This window comes from Furipterus horrens, unplaced genomic scaffold (assembly GCF_987537825.1).
Source record: "Furipterus horrens unplaced genomic scaffold, mFurHor1.1.pri manual_scaffold_12, whole genome shotgun sequence".
NCBI lineage: Eukaryota > Metazoa > Chordata > Mammalia > Chiroptera > Furipteridae > Furipterus > Furipterus horrens.
In genome coordinates, this window is record NW_028327182.1 from 81,662,430 (window position 1) to 81,685,723 (window position 23,294).

Sequence of the window (23,294 nt, forward strand, 5' to 3'; positions counted from 1 at the left end):
AAAATGAGAAGACAAAGAAACAGACCCCAAATGAAAGAATGAGAGAATTCTCAAGAGAACTAGATGAAATGGAGGCAAACAATTTATCAGGTAGAGTTTAGAATAATGATTGTAAGGCTACACAAGAGCATGAAAAAAACATAGAAACCATAAAAAATGGTCAGTCAGAAATAAACAATGCAATATCTGAGATAATACACTGGAAGGAATAAATAGGTTAGAGGAAGCAGAGGATTGAATCAGTGTTTTGAAGGATAAGGTAGAAAAAACAGTCAGAGCAGCAAAAAGAAAAAATATTAAAAAATGAGAACTTAAGAAACATCTTGGACAACATGAAACATAACAACATCTGCATCATGGGAGTACCAGAAGGAGGAGAGAGCAAGCGAGGCATTGAGAACCTATTTGAAGAAATAACAACTGAAACCTTCCCTGGTCTGGTGAAGGAAAAAATCACACAATTCCAGGAAGCTCAGTGAATCCCAAACAAGTGGACTCAAAGAGGTCTACCCCAAGACACACATAATTAAAACAACAAGCTTAAAGTCAAGGAGAGAATCCTAGAAGCTTCAAGAGAAAAGCAGGTAGTTACCTACAAGTAAGCACCAATTAGACTGACATAGGATTACTCAACAGAAACATTTTAGGTGAGAAGGGAGTGGTATGAAATATTCAAGATGATGAAAAGCAAGGACCTACAACCAAGGCTACTTTACCCAGCAAGGCTATAATTTAAGATCAAAGAAGAAATAAGGAGTTTCACAGACAAGGAAAAGCTAAAGGAGTTTGTTAACACCAAACCAGTACTGCAACAAATGTTAAAGGGCTTGCTTAAAGAAGAAGAAGAAAAAGAAAGGAAAAAAGCAAAACAAAACAGAAGAAAACAGCCTAACAATAAAATGGCACTACCTACATATCTATCAATAATCACCTTAATTGTAAATGGCTTAAATGCTCCAACCAAAAGACAGAGGGTTAACTGAATGGATAAGAAAACAAGACTCATATATATGCTGCCTCCAAGAGAGCCATCTCAGATAGAAAGATACACACAGACTAAAATTAAAGGGATGGGAAAAGATATTTCATGCAAATGGGAAAGAAAAAAGAGCTGGGGTAGCAATACTTATATTGGACTAAATAGACTTGAAAACAAAAGCTATAGTAAAAGGTAAAGAGGGACACCCAATAACAATAAAGGGAACAATCCAACAGGAGGATATAACCCTAGTAAACATTTATGCATCAACATAGCAAAATTTGATGACTATAAAGGGAGAGATTGATAGAAATACATAGCCAGGGATTTTAACACCCCATTGACTTCAATGGGTTGATCTTCCAGGCAGAAAATCAACAAGGAGGCAGCAGTCTTTAATGATGCACTAGATGAAATGGATTTAATTGATATCTTCAGAGCATTTTACCCCAAAGCAGCAGAATATACATACTTTTCAAGTGCACATAGAATGTTTTCTAAGATAGACCATGTGTTGGGACACACAACAAGTTTCAATAAATTTAAGAGGATTGAAATCATATCAAGCATTTTCTCTGACCACAATACTGTGAAACTAAATCAATCACTAGAAGAACACTGAAAAACACACAAAGACATTGAAGATAAATAACACATTATTAAACAATGATTGGGTCAACAACGAGGTCAAGGAAGAAATCAAAAGATACCTTGAAACAAATGAAAATGAGGACACAACAATCCAAAATCAGTGGGACACTGGGAAAGCAGTTCCAAGAGGGAAATTCATAGCATTAGAGGCCTATTTCAAAAAACAATCTAACTTCACACTTAAAGGAACTTGAAAAAGAACAACAAACAAAGCCCAAAGGGAGTAATAGGATGGAAATAATAAAGATCAGAGCAGTAACAAATGAAATAGAGCCTAATATAATAATACAAAATATCACTGAATCTAAGAACTGGTTCTTTGAAAGATAAACAAGACTGACAATACTTTAACCAGACTCATCTAGAAAAGAAGAGAAAGGATCTAAATAAATAAAATTTGAAATGAAAGAGGAGAAAAACAACTGACACAAAAGAAGGATTGTAAAAAAATATTATGAACAATTATATGCCAACAAACTGGACAACCTGGATGAAATAGATAAGTTCCTAAAAACACACAGTCCTCCAAAACTAAATTAGGAAGAATCAGAAAATCTGAATAGACAGATTACAGCTAGTAAAATTGAAGCAGTAATCAAAAAATTCTCAACAAACGGATGTCCTGGACCAGATGGCTTCACAGGTGAATTTTACCGAACATTCTGTTAAGAATTAACACCTCTACTTCTCAAACTATTTCATAAAATTCAAGAGGAAGGAACAGTCCCAAACTCATTTTACAAGGCCAGCACTATCCTATTTCTGAAACCAGATAAAAACACTACAAAGAAAGAAAATTATAGGCCAATATCCCTGATGAACATAGATGCTAAAATCCTCAACAAAATATTAGCAAAATGAATACAGCAATGCCACAAGAAGATCATACATGATGATCAAGTGGGACTTCTTCCAGGAATAGAAGATGGGTACAACATTTGCAGATCAATAAATGTGACTCACTACACAAACAAAATGAAGGATTAAAAACTGCATGATCATATTAATAGATGCAGAAAAAGCTTTTGATAAAATTCAGCACCCACTTATGATAAAAACTCTCAGTAAAATAGGAATAGAAGGACCATACCTAAACATAATAAAGGCCATAAATAACAATCCCACTCCCAGCATCATACTCAATGGGCAACAACTACAAGCATTCCCCTTAAGATCAGGAACAAGACAGGGATGTCTGCTCTCACTTCTTATTCAGCATACTACTGGGAGTCCCAGCCACAGCAATTGGAACAAGAAGAAGAAAAAAAGGTATCCAAATTGAAAGGAAGAAGTAAAATTGTCTTTATTTGCAGATGATGTGATACTGTGCATAGAGAATCCCAAAGATCCCACCAAGAATCTACTAGAACTGATAAATGAATTCAGCAAGTAGCAGGATATAAAATTAATATTCAGAAATCAGTAGCGTTTTTATATACCAATATAACAGAAAGGGAAATTAAGAAAGCAATTCTATTTACAATTGCTTCAAAAAGAGTAAAATACCTAAGAATAAACATAACCAAGGATGTAAAAGAACCGTACTCAGAAAATCATAAGACACTCAAGAAAGAAATTGAAGAAGATACAAATAAGTAGAAGCACATACCATGTTCATAGATAGGAAGAATTAACATCATTAAAATGTCCATACTACCCAAAGCAATCTATATATTCAACGCAATTCCTATCAAGATTATTCCAATAATGTATTTCACGGAACTAGAGCAAATGCTTCAAAAATTTATATGGAACCACATAAGGCCCCACACAGTGACAGCAATCCTGAGAAAGAAGAACAAAGTTGGAGGAATCACGCTACCTAATATCAAATTTTACTACAAGGCCATAGTAATCAAAATAGCTTGGTCCTGGCATAAAAGCAGACACATAGGTCAGTGGAACAGAATAGAGAACCCAGAAATAAACGCACACCTTTATAGTCAATTAATATTTTACAGAGGAAAAAAGTACATACTATGGGCTAAAGATAGTTTATTCAATAAACGGTGTTGGAAATATTGGACAGATATGTGCAGAAAAATGAAATTGGACCACCTTCTTACACCACATGCAAGAATAAATTCAAAATGGATCAAAGACTTAAATTTTAGACCTGAAACCATAAACATTCTAGAAGAAAACATAGGCACCAAATCTCGAACAGTCCTCATAGGACTATTTTATTGGATATATCTCTCCAGACAAAGGAAAGAAAAGAAAAAATAAACAAATGGGACTACATCAAACTAAAAAGTTTTTGCACAACAAAGGAAATCATCAACAAAATAATTAGCCCACAGAATGAGAGAACATACTCACCCATATATGTGACAAGGGGTTAATATCCAAAATTTATAAAGTATGTTAAAACTCAACATCAAAAAACCAAACAACCCAATGAAAAAAAATGTGCAAAGGACCTGAATAAACACTTCTCTAAAGAGGACATACAGATGGCCAATAGAGATATGATAAGATACTCAATGTCACTAATCATGAGAGAAATGCAAATAAAAGGCACGATGAGGTGCCATCTCACATCTGTCAGAATAGCTATCATCAATAAATCAACAAACAACCAGTGTTGCCGAGGATGTGGAGAAAGTGGAACCCTTTTGCACTGTTGGTGGGAAGGCAGACTGTGCAGCCACTGTGGAAAGCAGTGTGGAGATACACCTCAAAAAATTAGAAATGGATCTGTCTTTTGACCCAGTGATCTCACTTCTGGGAATATATCTGAAGGAACCCAAAACACTAATTTGAAAGGACATAAGCACCTTATGTTCATTGTAGCATTATTTACAATTGCCAGGATGTAGCAACAGTGTTCATCACTAAATGATTGGATAAAACAACTATGGGACATTTGCACAACAGAATTTGATTCAGCCATAAAAAAGAAGAAAAGTTTACCCTCTGCCACAGTACGGATGGACCTGGAGAACATTATGCTAAGCGAAATAAGCCAGTCAGAGAAAGACAAATATCTGATTTCACTCATATGTGGAATCTAATGAACAAACTGAACCAACAAGCAAAACAGAGACAGACTCTTAGATGGGGAAAAGGTGAAAGCTAGTGTGGAGGAGGAGGCTATGGGGTGGAGGGATTGAGCAAAAAGGCAAAAAGGACTCATGGGCGTGGACAACAGTGTGGTGATTTCTGGGGGGAGAAAGGAATAAGGGGGCTAAATGGTAATGGAAAAAATATAATAAAGATTAAATTAAAAAACTAAAAGGACACTAGAACTTAGATCATGATATCCAAAATTAAGAACACAATGGATGGGTATAACAATACCCAATGGGATCAAGGATCAGTAAACCAGGAGACAGAACTAGAGAAATAATGCAAATTGAAGCACAGAATGAAAAAACTTTAATAATAATAATAATAACAGCAGAACAAAGCATAAGAGGCATATAAATGTAGGAATTCTAGGAAAGGAGAGAGAAAGCAGCGTGGAAGCAATATTTGAAAAGATAAGGGTCAAGACTTTCCCCAAACGGATGGAAAACATCACGCCACAGATTTGTGAAACTCATTGAATCTCAACTTGAATATCAAGTTGAAGAAACACAAGTGAAGCCATACTTTATTGTTAAATAACTGAGGACCAAAGTTACAAAGAAAACATAAAAGCAACCAGAAAATAAAAGTACATTATCTTCAGGGGAACAGCAATAAGAGTTACAGGTGCATTAACAGAAACTATCAAAACCAGCAGACAATGGGACAACGATGGCATTGAATTATTCTATAACCAACAAAAACATCCGTCCTAAATGAAGACACAATACATATATTTTCACAAGAAAAGCAAATAAAATATGGTAGATAATTAGTTAATATTGATTGGTAAAGGTATGAATTAAAATCTTTATGAACACAAATTAGGTGTTTGGGATGATTGAGGATTGAAACTATTCTGTTGCAAAATATTGCTTTTTTTATAGTTTGAGGATTCTTTCACAGTTACAAATTTGTTAGAGTGAGTACCTTTAAAATGTACAATTGGAAAGAACTGGAAAAACATAAAAGAATTATAATTAGCCAATGTTTGCAAAATTATGTGGAACTGACAGTTTCAAATACTGTAAGGGGAGGTGTAAACTGGAACAACTTCTTGAAAGGTATTTGACTTGAACTTCAATGTCATTCAAGAAACTTTAAAGTATGCATTCCCCTTCCATGGATGTATCTTAAGAAAATAATTAATAATGTTCACCAACATTTAGCTACAAACAGGCTTGTCACAATGCTGTTTATAATATAATAGAACATGTCTGAGTTTCTCTCTTTTTAAATGTTTTCCTGGGTTGACCTATCCAGAAACTTGCACTTACATCTCATATGCCTGAATTAAAACACAAAGGGGTGGAAAGGTAAGTTTTAATAATTTTGTTGCTGGATGTAGTGCCCCAATAAAAAATAAGGTTTCTATGAAAAGGAAAAAAAGCAGAAATGATATTGGGTAAGTTTCTTCCAGTTTCTGTCCCATTGATCAGAGAAAGTTTTATTTATGAGGATTTGAGCTGAGCTTCGAAGACAGCACTGCAATTAGACTTATAGAGAAAAGACAGGAATTTAGTTTATGTGAGTCCAGAGATGGGAAGTCTTACTGTGTATTAAGTGAAAAACACAGTATATATTGTGAAGAGAATGACTAACCAACAGTCTGAGTGGAGGTGTCTTGTAAGGCAGCAAGGGAATCCTAGGAAAGATGGTTTGAAGTAACTCATTGAGAAGATTTATATACCAAGCAAAGGTTTTTGGATTTTATTCTCAAAGCCTAATTGAACTATTGAAGGGTTTTAAGCAAGGAACTGATAAGATGAATCTATTACTTAGAGGAGATTAATTTGGCAGTAAGCAGAGTTAATTGGAAAAGGAAAGGAGTAGAGATGGGGAGGAGAGAACAGGTTTGAATATTGAAGTAGAACCTGTCTTGACCAACAGGATATATGATTCCTGAATTCAAATTGTGGCAGTGAAAATAAGTAAAGCGGACAGGGGCAGGGAGGCCTGATCACTTGGCCACAAAATTCATATTTCATTTTAAGCCACTATCATTCATTCATTTTATTGTGAAGTCTAAATCTCCAGATGTCGCCTTTTACAATTAAACCACTTCAAAAACCGCAACCAAAAGCTCTCATGTTCAGCAAGAGTGTGTCTACAGAGTGATCAGAAGGGCATACTTTTAAAACGTAATGAAAAATCAAAACTGATAGAAATACTTAAAAATAAAAAACGCCTTGACAAATATAATGTTCCAGTTTCTGTATTGTGAATTCTAATTTTATTCCAGACTCTGTTGCACACAGAGCAAAGTTCATAACTCATAGACTTGCAATTGTGAGACTGAGCTTAACGTGAAGCAGAAGGTATAGAATGGTTAAAAGTCAGCCATTTTACTGTCACTCTATTCAGCTGAGAAAAGCTGATTTTGATTTGATTTGATTTCTAAAAAAATATGGGTTGAAATCCATGACAGACATGTTATTTATGGATAATTTAATATCTTAAATAAGCAAGATATTCTGGGTTTATAGAACTGGTGCAGTGAATACTTCATTTAACCTCTGATGTCCTTTCATCCACCCCTAGAATACTACTCCACTAATTTTTTTTCTCCTAAATTGTGATACTTGATACTGAAATAATATAACCGGTGATTCAAACACAGCCGCAGAGCACAGAAATCAGTAGGGTACAAAGGTTATTGTAATTTTTAACACATTTGCTAATACTTTCCTTCTGTTGCATGTTTATATCTTTCTTCTTTCCCAGCCCCTCACTTCAGTTTCGAGAGAGCCTGCATTTTCTTTTCTCTTGTTCAGGCTTTACACCAGCAAGGGTGGGATCTGTTTTAAAGTTCTGTGCAGCATGCTAAGTGGACGTGACAGTGTATGTGATGAAAATATAAGATGTGCTTAAAAATGACTACCTGCTTTTAGCAGTCTTCTAGAACTTCTAAGCTTGCACCTTTAATTCTAAGTACTTAAAACAGTAAAACTGATGTGACATGAGAAAATATTTAGATAATTTCCTTAGACTAATCCTTCTGCTAATAATAGAGTTCTCTCCAAGATGCATGCCTTTCTTAGCATTTCCAGAATTAATGGAGCCTGATGACATTTTAACTATGTGATAATTTCCAAACCGTGAGAATTTCCTTAGATTTTCAGTCAATCCTTAATAATTAACAAGATTTTACTGAGTGTTTGCTGTGTGCCTCCCACTGCACTGGCCCCTGTTGCACACGAGATATACAAGACATCTCCCTTTCATTGTGGGGATTACAGCCTAGTTAGTGACACTGATAAGACTACTGCCTAAAAATAAATAGAGAACATATCAGATGACTTGTAATAGGCTAAAGGAGAATCACGGTGATTGCCACCATTTATGGAATGCTTGTTATGTGGCAGTCCCCTACTTAAGCCCTTGAATGTGGTTCTGATGAAAAGGGCTGTGGGCACTGAGACAGGGCTAGATCAGTATGGGCAGGATGAGGAGAACAGCACAATCATGGGTGTAGTTTCTGAAATTTTGGTGGGTCCTTCCTGATAGAACCTGGAGCTTCAGAGGGGTAAGGACTGGTGTAGAGGATGATTGCAAAAATATCCCCAAATTTCACTCCTCTCTATAACCATGCCCTTTGTAATGCGCTTTGCAGTCCATCTCATCAAGAGGTCGCCGCTAGTTTCTACACCTTGAATACAGGTTACCTTGTGACTTGCTTTGGCCAGTATAAAGCGGCAATGTCACAGTGTTGCAGTTCCAAGCCTGGGCCTCAAGGCATCTGTGTGTTTCTTCCCTCTCTCTCTGTTACTCTCATTCTCTCTTCGACGCCTGCCTGTTGCTATGAGAACAAGCCTGGGCTGCCCCACGGATCATGAGAGACCATGTGGAACAGAGCTGAATCAGCCAAGCCTAACTTATTCTATACCAGCCAGTCCCCAGCTGACCTGCAGGTTCATGAGTGAGTTTAGTTGTAAGCAAGGCAACAATAGCTATCAGATATAAATGAAAAACAATTGAATTGCAAAAGTAAAACTTGTTTGCAAAGGGTTAGTAAAAAACAAACAAAAAAACATTTTTGATATCTGTTCTTTACTGGCCTTGCAGAATATCAGACATCCATTTATTTTTGTTACCTTACTTCTTTGTTTCTTTTCAGTTTCCTTTGCTGGTTCCTCCCTTTCGTGCTGGGAGGGGACAGAGCTAGTGCGGAGGCCTTCTCTCTAGCTATATCCAATATCTTATTAATTTTATATAGACGCTGGGTTTTCAATTCCATCTATGTGCTGAGAACTCCAAATTTTATATCTTTAGCTTAGATCTCTGTACCAAAGTCCTATCAACTGTCTAGTTGTTAATTTCACAAAGGAGTCTAAAAAGTATCTTGAACTCAGTATAAATTAAAACCTGAGTTCCTAATCTTCCCTCTCATTGCTGATCCACCACAGCCTTTACCATCGCAGCTTATAAAGAACATGCTGCTTCTACCTTTGTCTCCCTACAGTCTATTTTCAACTCAGCAATCAGACAGATTCTTTTAAGAAATAAGTCACATTACATCATTTTTGTTGTTGTTGTTCAAAACCTTGCAGTGGTTCTCCATCTTACCCAGAGTGAAAACCAGTGTGCTTGCTGGTCTCATGGGCCTTGTATGATCTAACCCCCTGTGAGTACCCTGAGCCTCTACTTCTCTCCTCCAGCTCTTTGTCCTCCTCGATTTGACACAAGCAGGCCATACATGACCCTACTTGAGAGCCTTTGCTCAAGCTGTTTCTTCCACCTAGAATTTTCTTTCTGAAACACATGCTTCTACCTTAGGAGGTTAATGAACTGTCCCTTCACCTGACCACTCTCTCCCTGTATTTCTACAGGACCGACTCCTGCATTGCATTCAATCTTTGCGCACGTGAGGTCTGATGACAGCCAGGTGGAAGGAAAATCCTGTAAGTGCAGAGAATAGCTCAGTCACTTAGGTTTTCCCAGCTCATAGGTCGGTGCCGGCCCAGCTGTCCTTCAATAAACATCAGTTAAACAAATGAATGCAAAGAGGTGTAGTCATATCATTTTTTTTTTTTTTTTTTTTTTAGAAAAGGAAAAAAAACCATCACACCTATATTGGGGTTCAGATACTGACTCACCTACTCAATGGTGTGATACTTTGGACAAGTTATTTAACATTTCGGTGTTTTATTTCCTCTTCTATAAAATGGAGATAAGCTACTATCTATTTTATGGGGCCATTATGAGGATTCAAAGAGTGAATTTATATAAAGTAATTAGAGTAATGTCCAGCAGATTATAAATATTAAATAAAGAGTGCATTTTGTTATTAATAGTACTTATCATGGATTTGGTGCTAGGACTGAATTAAAAAAATCTGTGTAAAGTTCTAAACACAGTGAATGCTCAGCTGATGTTAGCTGCTGCTCTGATTTCTGTATTTCCAGGAACACACACTTCTCCTCCCCAGAAAGCTGTTGAAAATACCATTCCACTTTTGGTGTCAGATGTGTTTTTAAAATAGCCTTTATGAAAATTTATCATACTTCCCACCTCCATACTATTCATTGATTTAACTGGGGTCTTCTTCCCAAGAATCTTCCTGGTTAATGGTTGTCAGCCAGTTTTTTTCTTTCCCTAATCTACTACCCCATGAATAAGCCACAATTTGTTTCTTTCTTTCTTTTTTTTTTTTTTTTTTTTGCATTGAACAGGCTTACTTTTTTTTAAAATTTAATTAATCAATTTATTTGTTTTTATTTATTTATTTATTTATTTTTAGAGAGAGGAGAAAGAGAGGGAGAGAAACATCACTGTGTGGTTGCCTCTCACTTGCGCCCCCAACTGGGGACCTGACGTGCAACATAGTCATGTGCCCTGACTGGGAATCGAACCAGCGATACTTGGCTCGCAGGCCGACGCTCAATCCACTGAGCCACAGCAGCCAGGGCCACAATTTGTTTCTTTAATGAGGGTTGTTTGTGCACAACTGTTAAAGTTAACACTGACCAGCAGAGAACTTGCACTTAATAAGTTCTTTAAAAAGAGATTGCTAGTATGCTTTTATTATGGACTACTCCTTTGGATCCTGAAAATTGGCTTTAATTGATAAAGGTAGAATAATGGCACTTTGTTAGTGACTTTTACTTATACTATTTAGTAAGCACAGTACCTTAGAATATATATTTGCTATTGGATTTTATCCTGAAAGAGAAGGAAGGGCCTTATTATGCTGCTAACATTAATTATTTTAGACATGCTGAGAGAGAGCAGAGAAGGCATTTGGAAGAATTGCTTTCTATAGGTCATTGGATCATCTGATTATTGTTCTGTGTTTCATTGATCAGTATGGACTCTATCTCTGCAGAGAGGAACAATTACTGAATTCAATGAAAATAAGATTAAAAGCCTCACCAAGAACTAGAAAGATGATAATAGAAGATCTCATTTTGCTGGTCCTGGGAAGTTGCCCACTAACTGATTTTTCTCTTCTTTCATCCACCGCCTCCCCCCCACCCCAACTCTACTGTATGTTCTTTCTTCCCAGAAGAACTGAGTCTATGATGTTTCAATTCCTGGAAACAATTCATAATGCCAGCATAACATTTACTACCAATGCATGATATTTCAGACACTCATTTTCCCAATTCCCTCATCAGAGTGAACAGACCTGATAACCTTTCTCGAAGGCTCGTATCACCATACACTGAGGTGAATTCGCCAAAACATACCAAAAATTTTAAGTCAAAGCAAACGTTAGAAATCCATTATGTGGATTTGAATACTAGTTTATTAAGTGAGCCATTACATGAATAGGCTAGAATCAAAAGAATTGCACAGCTGAGAGGAGGTTGAGAATTTTCTTTCTGTGACCCTTATCATCTTTGCTAATGTTTATATTGAAACCACCACTTCAGCCAGATGGTAATGCGCCTGCGTGCGTGCGTGCGTGCGTGTTGCAGAATATCCCAAGAAGAAAGTCAAACTTCTTCATATTCATGACAATGGATTTGGAAATTCTTGAATCCTCCAAAGGTTTGGTTATAAATGTAGACTTTAACCATTTTCTTTTTCTAGGAGTGGAAACTCAATTCTACTTTTTTAAAAAAGGCACATAATCCATTCCACAGTGAAAGGGCAGTATGCTAATCAGGAGACATAAGCTTATGATCTAATTTTTTCACTCATCAAGTGTGTGACCCAAAGCAGGTCACTGTATCTCTCTGGGATTCATGTCTATAGCACGCTGAATTTTTGATTTAGGGACTTCTTCCAATGGCCACCACAGACAACCTCCTTACGTCTGCAGGAAAAGATTCTGGGAAGATTTTTGCTGTATAGATAATCAGTACTGGAATGGAAGCTTAATATGTTGGCATTAGGCTCTTAGTGCTTAAGTTTACATTACTTAGAATTATACTCATTGATGTAAAATACCTGTATTTTTTCTACATTCAGCTTTTATCAGAAAGATGAAACAGGGCAAGACTATTCATATCAATGAACTTTTCCTAAAATAGCCATAGTGTGGAGTCAGTGCACATCAGACTGGACGGAATCTGCCTTCACCTGCCTCTTCCATCATCCTTTCTGCATGATGATCACAAATGTTCAGAATGATGACCTCAAGTTACTGCAAGATCCTCAGGCACCAAAATTAAATTAAATAAACTAGGTTAAAAATACCCCTACTTATTAAGGAAGAAAAGTCACTGAATACTTTAACAAACACATTCAAAGGCATGTTTCCAAGAAAAATAAAGATTATCTGGTGAAGCAATCAACCCATAAATATTTATCGAGCATGAATTTTTCTAGGTACTACAGGGCACTCAGAATATTGAAATACGGTCTTATTCTCAAAATGTGTGTGTGTGTGTGTGTGTGTGTTTTTAAGGAAATATGAGAGTAGAAAACAAAACTGTAATTAGTAGTAATGTGCTTATGGCTGCTACAGCAAATTGACACTCATCTACCCTACATTGCTCATTGCTTCTGGTGTGTTTTTCTGTGCTACAGAGTGGCGAAGGTTAAAAACTACATTTCCCAGAGTCTTTTAAAACTAGAGTTCTGGATGCCAATTAGGTTCTTCCAATTAGAGGAATTAAAAGAGCCTTGGGGAAGGCAGAGTGAAACAGGAGCTTTTCGATTTCTGCTTCACTTGATTTTGCTAGAAGCCAGGTTGTGGAAATGGGTTTTTCTGTAGCCACATTGCAGTGTTCACCCACTAACTTTGTGGGTATGGAGAGGCACTTGCGGAGGGGGCAGCAATGCCTTCCCAAAATCTGAATTTTAGCTCCCCAAATGGATTGAAAGCCTAGCAGTTCCCCTGGTACTCTGTGTTATGAATGTGGTAGAGCTGTTTGCCCTCTCTGATCACCCCTTTAGGAGGTCTTATGGGAGGACTCCTAGATGCTCAGCCTAAGCAATTCTCCTAAACCTTGCAGCAATTCTGTGAGCACCCCAATCTCTGTGTCAAATTCCTTTCTACTCAAAATACCTGGGCTGATCTCTGTGTCCAGCTGCAAATATTTGTTGACTGACAAATTTTTGTAAACTGCCGATGCTGCAGAAGTTTAGAGAGGAGGTAGAGTTTTATGGACTGGATGGCAAAGTGACCCTTGAAGACAAGATAAGTGGACATCTAATAATTTTTTGAAAACTTTGGGTAAGATTTACATATAGATTCATACTTGCACTTTATATATGGAATAATAATTTGGATTGTGCACCAGCCAGCAGATTATAAGATCACAGAAGATCCTGAGAGCCACTGCTTTTGGACACTTTGTTTTACTAACTTCAATTAAAAGAGATTGATAATTTTTCAAGCTCTAACACAGGAAATGATCCCCCAAAGAGCACTTTCTGTTGGTTTAGCCCCAGACCTTCAGAGTAAATTATGAATGATCAAAAATGTGTTCCAGAAATTCTATGGATAATGCTAAGCTAGCAAAAGCCAGAAAACTATAGACTTAAGGATAAAAGTTCTCCTGAGCCCCCCTTCTTGTGCCAAAATATTATAGGGAATTTAGTAGTGGTTTTGTGGCTTTAAGGCCTCAAATTACAAAAGGTCAAATTAGGAAGAGGCACTGCAGGGCTCTAGGGATGCTGCTGAAATTGACAGAAAGCAGCTCCAGTGTGCTGCCTTCATGTCCTTTTCTTGGACTGTTGGAGAAGTCCCTTGTTCCCCGAGATCAACCACTCTGAAGAAACCTGCTCTTCTGCTAGGCTTGGACCTCTTACTTATAGAAAGCATGTGTTCCTGGACCTCTTCTCCAGGAGGGATAAAATGATAAGCACACCTTCTTTACACTTATTCCCCCTGTGACAAACCACCCCTGGCCTGACCTCTGTAATGCAGGTCTCCTCTTGACATCAAGCCACAAAGAAGAGCACCTTGGTGATCTGCTTCTGAGAGCAGGACTTCCATAAGTCCAGCTTTACCACTAAATTGGTCTGAGGAGACCATTTACACATCAGCAACCACAGAGCACATCCCATTAGCTAAGGGCAGGACAAAGCTAAAACATCGCCTTTTTTTTTTTTTTTCTTGAGATTTGACAATGGTTCGAGGTATAAAAAACGACTTTCTTCAGGAAGCACCAAATAATCAAAGGGTTTTCCTTCTTTGCCTTTTTAAAAAACACAAGTGTCCATCTTTCGTCACTGTTGGCCATGTGCATATATTCCTTGATTACTAGAAACATGACGAGATTGTAAATGCAGTGCTAAGGCAAAGAAGTCAGAAAGTTACAGTTGCCAAATTGTGAAATTGTTAATATGAGTGTTCACCTTGCAGACTGGTCAGTCCAGGGTCTTCCAGCTCCATGTGGAACAGGAATGGGAAAAGCAGACAATTAGGGGTCACTCCCTTTCTTCCAAAATTACTCTAGGGTAGCTTTTACAGGCTGTGATAGGATCACACTACACAAAGTCAGAAGACATTCTGTAGGATAGTAGCTTGCAGCCTAAACTGGGTATCTTTAATGTATTGGCTGGAAGGGTCTTGGAATCCTGCCATACCAAGGGGACTTATCCTGCCTGCTCAAAGTCACTTGTCTTTCAGGATTCCTCACGTCCGCCAACCTTGATGAAATGAATGCATTATATAGTAAATAAATGGACCTTGAACCTTGTCTCTGGGGTGAATTTCCAGCCCCAGGCTGGCCTCAGGCATAGGTAGCTTTTATGGGTGACAGAGCAATAACGAGGCTCAATTCTCTGACAAATCACACCACCATGGCTGTCGTGGATGTTCTCAGAAAAACACAGAGCTTTGTTCCTTCATTAGATGCCAATGGCTTTCCAGAGAGCAAATGCTTTGTGTTGTTACCATTTACACCCCGGGATGAAGCCAAATATAATTTTAGGTTCTTACTGAGGCTTAAGAGAAAGCATAGGGTACTGGGCGATTATAGCTGAGAGACCGAAGCGGTAATTAGAGGATGAGTGAGCAGCTTGAAGTGGTTGTTTTAAAAAACACCCCCTTCAGAAGAAAACCTCTCTAAGTTTGTGGCACTGATATTGGCTCAATAAGCAATGAGTTAGTGTTTGTTTCGTTTTCTGATGATCTATACAAAGGATCTTCCATTATTGAAGAAAATACACTGTTTAATCTCTGGAGCGCAAGACACATTCTCTTTATATTCTCCTTGCTACAGATCAGCCTTCAGTGAATAAAGTTTCTATTTTCTAATGACAAGGAGAGTGAGAGTCTCAGTAGGAAAAGAAGATGCAGTAACAACATCGTTACTCCTACCCACCACAACAGTTTAGAAAATGGAAGAGAGGAAAAGAACAAAGGGCATCTTAAGGATGAACATGTGAACATGTACAGTGAGGCTTTGTAACTAGATAAAGAGAAAAAAAGATCTTGAACTTATTGTCTTTTCTAAACTTAAAATATTTATGGTAGCAAACTTGTTTTTTAAGAGCTAAATTAATAAAAATTTAAAAGAGCTTTCCTACAGTATTTTCTCTAATAAACTTACTGCAAATAACAGTTTGTAATATAATGTGTTTGTTGTTTAGTGATTTATAAGTCTTTTTTTATTACCCCAAAGATTTTTATGTTTGAAGAAATGTATATTTCTAAAGCTTATTAGATTTGCCAGAGAATAGACTTATAACTTTGGAAGTATTAAAGCTAATGCTGACTTTTGTGTGATGTATGGGAATATTTTGAGGTGAAATATAAGTACCAGGAAATCCCAGAGATCACCACTGCAGGGGAGAAACATTTCATGTTTGTTAAATTAAGAAATGGCATTTGACATTGAGTTTTTCCTGCTTAACTCACAAGCTGCTGAGTTAACTCAAATCTGTACTGTTTGGGGTTTTTGCTTGGCTCAAAATTATAGTCTCCTAAAAAAAATGCACAGATGTCCACATATTACACACCATTCCTAATTATAAAAATACAAATGACACTACCAGATTGGCTTAATTTCCCATTCCAGATATCACATACAGTATTGAGTTCAGTAAAGACACAATGTATTGAAGGTACTGAAAACAGAAAACTTTTCACTTGTTGCATATGCTTCATGTATTACAGGTTTAAGTTCCTTATCATAGGTTTTTATGATGTGAAAGAAATCCAATTTTATATTTATCCTATATGACTAAACTATGACCCCTTCTGAGCTTGAGGACTTCTGGGGTTTTGTGACTTGGAAAATCATAGCAGTAGCAGAAACATTTCATTCTCTTAATATAGGCCCTTTGTAGAGAGGTTATTTAACTTGTGAGCAGCCCCCTGCTAGGACTAAGATCCAGGAACTCAGAAGCAGTCCCTTGCTCTCTTTGGAGAAAAGCACGAAAGATACATTTATCTCTCCTCTGAAGGATGGTTCGATCACCTACATACGACACCAGATATACTGACTCTGCTTAACTAGTATCAGAATTCTCTGCTCTTGTGTTCTTATAATGAACTGTGGAGGCGTGAGGAGAGAATATCAGAATGAACAGTAGGGTGACTTATTCTCAAGGTCCCATGTTCTGCTCTGCTCTGTGTCGTGAGGGTTACAATAAAGATGGGAAAGAATTTCACCAACTGTCAGTTGTTCACTTGTGTACCTATACCCCATCCCTCTTCAGGAAATATTAAGGTGCTGTCAAGAATACAAAGAAAAAGAGACTACAAGAAGAAAGAATTGACTGGCATTTAACCATTTCTTTTCATTTGGAAAAGTCCAAAGCAAAAAATAAAAGGTTTGGACTTGTCACATATTTCTCCTTTTATGAAGAGAAATTCATCACTCTGATTATTATTTACCTCTCACTGAAATATTTTCTCATTTAAGCTTATCTTCAGAAATTAGTAATGTTGAATTTCTCTTCGTAGTATGGCGCTATATGTCTCTCCCCTTCATCTTGTCAAGGATGTGAGTCCTAAATTTCAAGAGTAAGGAGGGGTATTTGAAAACATTTAGTCCAGTCTTTTCATTTTTTACAACATGAAGAAGTCTAGGTTTGAGTGTTCAACTAACTAGTCCAAAGTTACTCAGACACTTAGTAACAAAGAATAAATCAGATCCATCCAATCCCAATCCCATCTCCCTGCTCTTCTACCTACCGTCTGTTATTTCTTTCAGTTCTTTACCTTTTTCATATATTCAATTTATTTCTTCTAGGCATTGGTTTACATGAATGGATACTACTGTAAGTCGTGAATTCTAGAAGAGCCAATTCAAGCTTTGGAAGAAATTCAGATACAATCTATGTCTTGTCAGGGACCTCATTCAATTAATGTTTTTTCGATATCATTTTTCATTATTAGACATCTGTCCTTTGGCTCCATTTACTACAATGTCAGAGAATGCTTGAACTTCTGAACCAACCCACTTGATGACTAAGCAGGACTACTTATGTGAAGAATTTTGCATTATTTTGAACAAAATATGCCAATCTGTAAATTCCACCAATTGTCCAAGGCTTGCTTCCCAGTAAGGAGAAAATGGCTCACTTCCCTACCCTGGTACAATGGCAGACTCTCTTGAATCCCAGCACTTGAAGCTTTGAAATTCAATAAGATATGTGCGTCCCAGAGGACATTCCAAGAGAAATCTCAAATCCAAGATATCTCTTCTGTTCCTGTGAGAATGACAGTTGCCATGGGAATGGGGCAAGGGGTGCTGTCCTCAGGCACTTCATGATTTCACCCCCACCCAGCTCCTGCTGGGACAGAAGTGCCTGCTGAGATTTTTATAGAGGTTCATCAGCTGGGCCTAGCAGAGGAAGTGCTGGGTCCCTCTGCACCAGAGCACGAGGACATGATTTATTTAGTGCTTATTAAGTGGCTCTGTTGAGTGGCTCTAATGTCCCTGCCTTGCCTCACAGATGAACACAGAAATTATGAATTTACTATAACTTCAGGTTCTTGTTTTCAGTCATCATTCTTGTGTGAATTTTAATAGTTTGTAATTAAAAGAAGAGAGCACTCCAATGAACCCTAAGCTGATCAAGTACCCACAAGTCCCATGGATGTATTTTGAGTGCAGGTCAGTCTCTAAATATTAACCTCTTGATTTTCTGTGGCTGTAAACAGGAGGAAGCCGCTCAGACTGGCTTCAACAGGATCTTCAGTGTGACTCACTCAGCATTGGGAATTTCAGCTGAAAATACAGTCAGTGCACCAGGCTATTCTGCAAACTAATGAGAAATATGACTCCGTCCTTGGAGGGAGACACCATCCAGAAGACAACACAGCCATGTTTACATAAAGGGGAGACTTGGAGCCTGAAATAAGCAGCCAGGAGCCACCTAATGTGAAATCCAAGGCTGAATTTTTGTATTGATCTTGGAGTGGGATAGGGAAGAGCATTCCTTGATATGAAAGCTCCATCTCTAGAGAATCTGAAGCACTCTAGGGAAGACTCTGAGCCATTTGTCATCATTATTTTGTCAAGGAATAGGAAAATTGGACTTATGTTAAGTCCTTAAATAGGTTTAGCAATGTCTTTGCTAGTTTATAAGTGGAACATCACCTTGCTTCATCAAAGTCAATGTGTTGCTTAGGTACTCTTGATTATATGAATGTGGTCAAGAAGTAGATTATTTCTAAAACACTTCTCATATACATTCTTACATTAAAAAATGCATCATTCTCTTCCAGATTGGCAATACGTTATAGCTCTAGTAATTTGCTGGAAGTGTTAGAGTGCTCAGTAGAAAGCCATTTTTCTTGACTAATAAGGAGATTTATCATGCAGGGCAAAAACTTCCTGAAAACCAGTACATTGCCAGTCAGTCCCTCACAATTATGTTATTGTAGGGAGTCTGTGATGTGCTTGTCATATTATGAGTAGGGTTTTTAATATGTATAAGAAATTATTTTTAAAATACACAGATATATTAATAATACAGTGAAAGCTTATGATTCATTATTCAGCATAAGAAACAAAAATGACATAAATTTGAAGCTTCTCTATATTACCTCAGTCTCATCTCCCCAGGCCCCAGAGAGGAACCTCCATCTTGAATCACATGCTTTTTATTCTCAAGCATTTATTTGTAAAATTAGTGCACAGTATTGACTTGAATGCTTATAACTTTATATAAAAAATAAGTTGTACATCTTTTTTTCTGTAATTCGCTTTTTTTACAATATGAAGATTCATCCACATTAATAAATATAGCTCCAGTCTATTCATTTTCATTTCTGATTAGCATTTTATTTGTTTCTTTTTCTTTTTCCTACTGACAGATATGTGGCTTTTATTTTAGTTAAAAATGTATACTTTCAACTTTACTATACATAGTAAAATTTTTCTTGAAAATGGTTATACTAATATGTACTCAAATAGGCAATATATTAGAGTTCTTATTGTTTTACATCCTCACTACCATCTGCTATTTTCAAGCTTTTTAAAATTTTGCCAGTGTAATGATATCATATTATGGTTTGAATACCCATTTCTCTGATTTCTAGTGAGGTTAAGCATATTATTGGTAAGATTTACATCTTTTATACTAAATTTGCTTTCCCAATTACTTTCTCCACTTTTCATACTAAATGTTGCCCTCTTTCTTTCTTTGTTTCTCTCTCTTTCACATACACTGATACTTTCCACTGGTGTATGTTTTCAGACCTGTCATTAAGCAACAAACTTGGAAAGCAAATTTATACCTGTTTTCTTATTTGATGAGAAAATAAGATTCCTCTTTTTATTTCTACTTGGGGAGAAAATAAAACAAATAAATTCTTACTTTTTCTTTTTACTTCAGGGGAAAATTAGGGGAGCCTTCTAATATCTGACCCCTTTTGCATAAAATAAAGCAAAAAGAATGTGGCCCTATTCATGGAGTTTCTTTGAAATTCTTTACAACTATGGATGTATACATTGTACATATCTTGATATTTACTGGAATTAGATAGCTGTATTAGATATGTATGTTGTTAGAAAATTTCCCCCTAATAATATGTTTTCATTCATTAAATGCTACCTGCAGAGACCACAAAAGTATATTCCAGATAATCTATGTCTGAACACACCTGATTTTCTATATATTTCTCAGTTAATGCCTGGATTTTATCCAAAGGTGAATGTTGAAGGGATAAGTTTAACTGTATTCCATGTAGTCAATTTAATATAGTCATGGGGAGGGGGAAGATGTTTTCCTGTAGGAATTTTAGCAAAGTGTTAGAGATCAAATTTCCTGTGAGACTTTTCCTTTATGAGGATTAGTTGCTATGCAAACCTGAAAAAAAAGTGCTAGAGAGAAGTAAAATTAGATATAGAGATAGTGTAAAATCAAGGGTGGCTTTTGAGTCACACTCAATAGGAATATAGAACTCTACACTTTCCAAGTTTTTCCCATTCTACTGGGACTCTTAGACTGAAATAATAATCTCTTTTCCCCTTTAAATAATTCTTGTCGTACTTTTAAGGTTACTAAGGGAATAGAATAAAACACATGCAAAACTTAACATCAGCATTACCAAAACACATGTGACAGCATGCACAAACTCCACAGACCTTGTAAAAATCCATTTAAGACCACAGATAAAAATCACATAAAATACTGACCAAAATGTATTTAAATGAAGAGCATGGGGTTGGAGAGCCAGGAAACTCGGGATTTCCTTTTGACTTTGTCATTGCCCAAAACTGTGCCTTTTGTGTAATCACTCTTATCTACCTGAATTTTGTAGATGTCATCATTTTCTCTTGTCTTCCAGAGACATTGGGACTATTTTGGTCCCTGTCCTAATATTCCTAGGCCAAATGACAGAAGGTGGCTAAGTACCTCAAGAGATACTACTGCTGTGACAAACTCTAGTGACATACACGATGGTATGGCTCTTGTAGAGTCAGGGAACTGGCATTAGATCTAAGGTCATTTTCAAAACACTCAAGTCTGTGATTAGCCACGATTCTCCCTGGATCCATGATTTTATAGCAAGATTCCCTTGAGTAGATGCAAATAGTTTAGTCTTGCATTTACCCAAGCATTATCTTCTTTATATTTAACCAGCAGTTGAAAACATCAACTTCAATATGCAATGGATTTCCTTTCATCCTAAAATCTAATGGATTCTCCTTGTGAGAGCTCAAAGGGGTAGAAAATGAGGTGCTACAAATCATTGAACTTTAAGATTTCTTTTTTTCAATGCTGAGGTCACTTTCTCAACTCTAATAGTTTCAAGAAGCCAGTCTCTAGTCCTTGATCTTGACCTTTGGGCTTGGGTCTACAATCTTCCCAACTGGGAGTCAGCCCAAGTATAATTTTTGCCCGGCTGCAGCCCAAAATTTTGGTAAAACTCCTAGCAACAATATATCTCTAAACAAAATTAACTGGCATTGTACAGTGCTTTCATTTATTTGAATTTAAATCAGAGCAATTACTTATAAAAAGGTCACATAAAACTATCTAAAGACTTTTCTATTTTCTAAAAGACGTTCTTCAATAACTTGATGCTTTTAAGAACATAGTGGTTTAGTTTATGTTTGACCTCTCATTATACTTTGTTCTGTAAACTACTCTTGACAGCTACACTGTGTAAGGTTGTGATCAGGGGCAACATCACGGGCATTCAGCTTCACAAGGCCCCTGGTCCAAAGGGCCCTCTGCTTGGTTGAATGCTCTGTCATAGCCTTCTTGAAATTTTTAATAGTTTTATCTTTGAGCTTGGGTTTTACAATGGAAGTTTGATGGGCAATGAAGCATAAGCATAAGAAGAAGAGAGATACACCCTGATTGTTTGTCTCCCTGTTTGTACACAATGTTCAGCATGAGCACACAACTCGGGGGGACCCACGATGCATGGCCACTCACCAGTACTAAAGGTACGTGTGAGGTAAGCTTCTTATGTCCACGACTGAATAAGCAAGGCTGATGAGAGTCCCAAGCTCCACTTTCCATTAGAACTAAAACTTGCTGTGAACTCAGGCAGCAGGTAATTCCATCGAAGGAACACTAATAACCAAGGAACCCTGTTATATTTATTCTTATTTGTGTAACTTACCAGAATCAGCCTATGACCTCTGTTGAAAATGATGACATCAAAGGATTGGTAGGACAACCCTGAAATCCTTTTCCTTTCAGTCTTCTCTTACTTATCAGTAAACCAAATGTAGAGACTGTGTGTATCGAGAAGTGAAATTTAAAAACTGAGTTAATTTTGTGTAGAATTTTCACTTTCTTGGTAAGAACAAAGTACATCTGTCAGTGAAAACTGTGAAATATAAATTGTGTAAGTTTATTGGTTCCCCATATGGGTTAAATGCTCTTATATTTGTATTATAAATATGTATTGTGCAATACAGAACTGAATTCATAATTGAATAATTAGTAATTCATAATTAATAATTCAAAATTTGTATTATTTTTTACTTAGCACAATGTTAAAAGTAAATCAAAACTCATGGTACACCAAAAATATTTTTTTAAAGAACAGAAAAAATGAAAACAAAATTAGTACCTTTAACAGCAATTTGTTTCTTGCTTTTTGAACAAGAAGACTTACATTTCCATTTTATATTGGATGCTGAGAATTAAGTAGCTAGTTGGTTGTGATATGAGCAGCAAAAAAGAGATAGAAGTAGACAATAGAGATTAAGAGACTAATGCCACCTCTGAGTGTCTCCCTCCTCAGGTAAGAAAGAGTGGCAGAAGGGTATAAACCCATTTTAAGGGAGAGGATGAACACCCAAAAAGCTACTGGATTCGATGGCCTGGGTTGGTTCAACTGGCTCCAAAGCAGAGAGCAGGGGCCTCCATCAACCTCATGGTCCTGCTCTGGATCACTGTGCACTGCCAGCCCGTCTGCCATCTTTTGCCCCCTAGTCTGCTGAGGTTAATATAACAAGTTTATAGAGATGAGAAAAAAGGTGTCTGATAGCCAGATGCTTTAGCTGCCATCTGTTTCTCAGCCCAGGAAAAAACTGGATAAATAATAATGTTAGGGTTTTGCATTGGAAGAAATTGTCAGTATTTACCTTTTCAAAAAACAAAAAACAAAATCTTAATGGTCTTATAAAATTGGGTTTGTAAGTTTTATTGTATCTAGTAATGTTATTGTCACCCGTAATCATTCATAGTTTTTCATCTATTAATTCTCCCACTTACGCATTACATGGTTTCATGCCTGGGGCTTTTCCTCTGAATGTTTCTTTATTCGTAT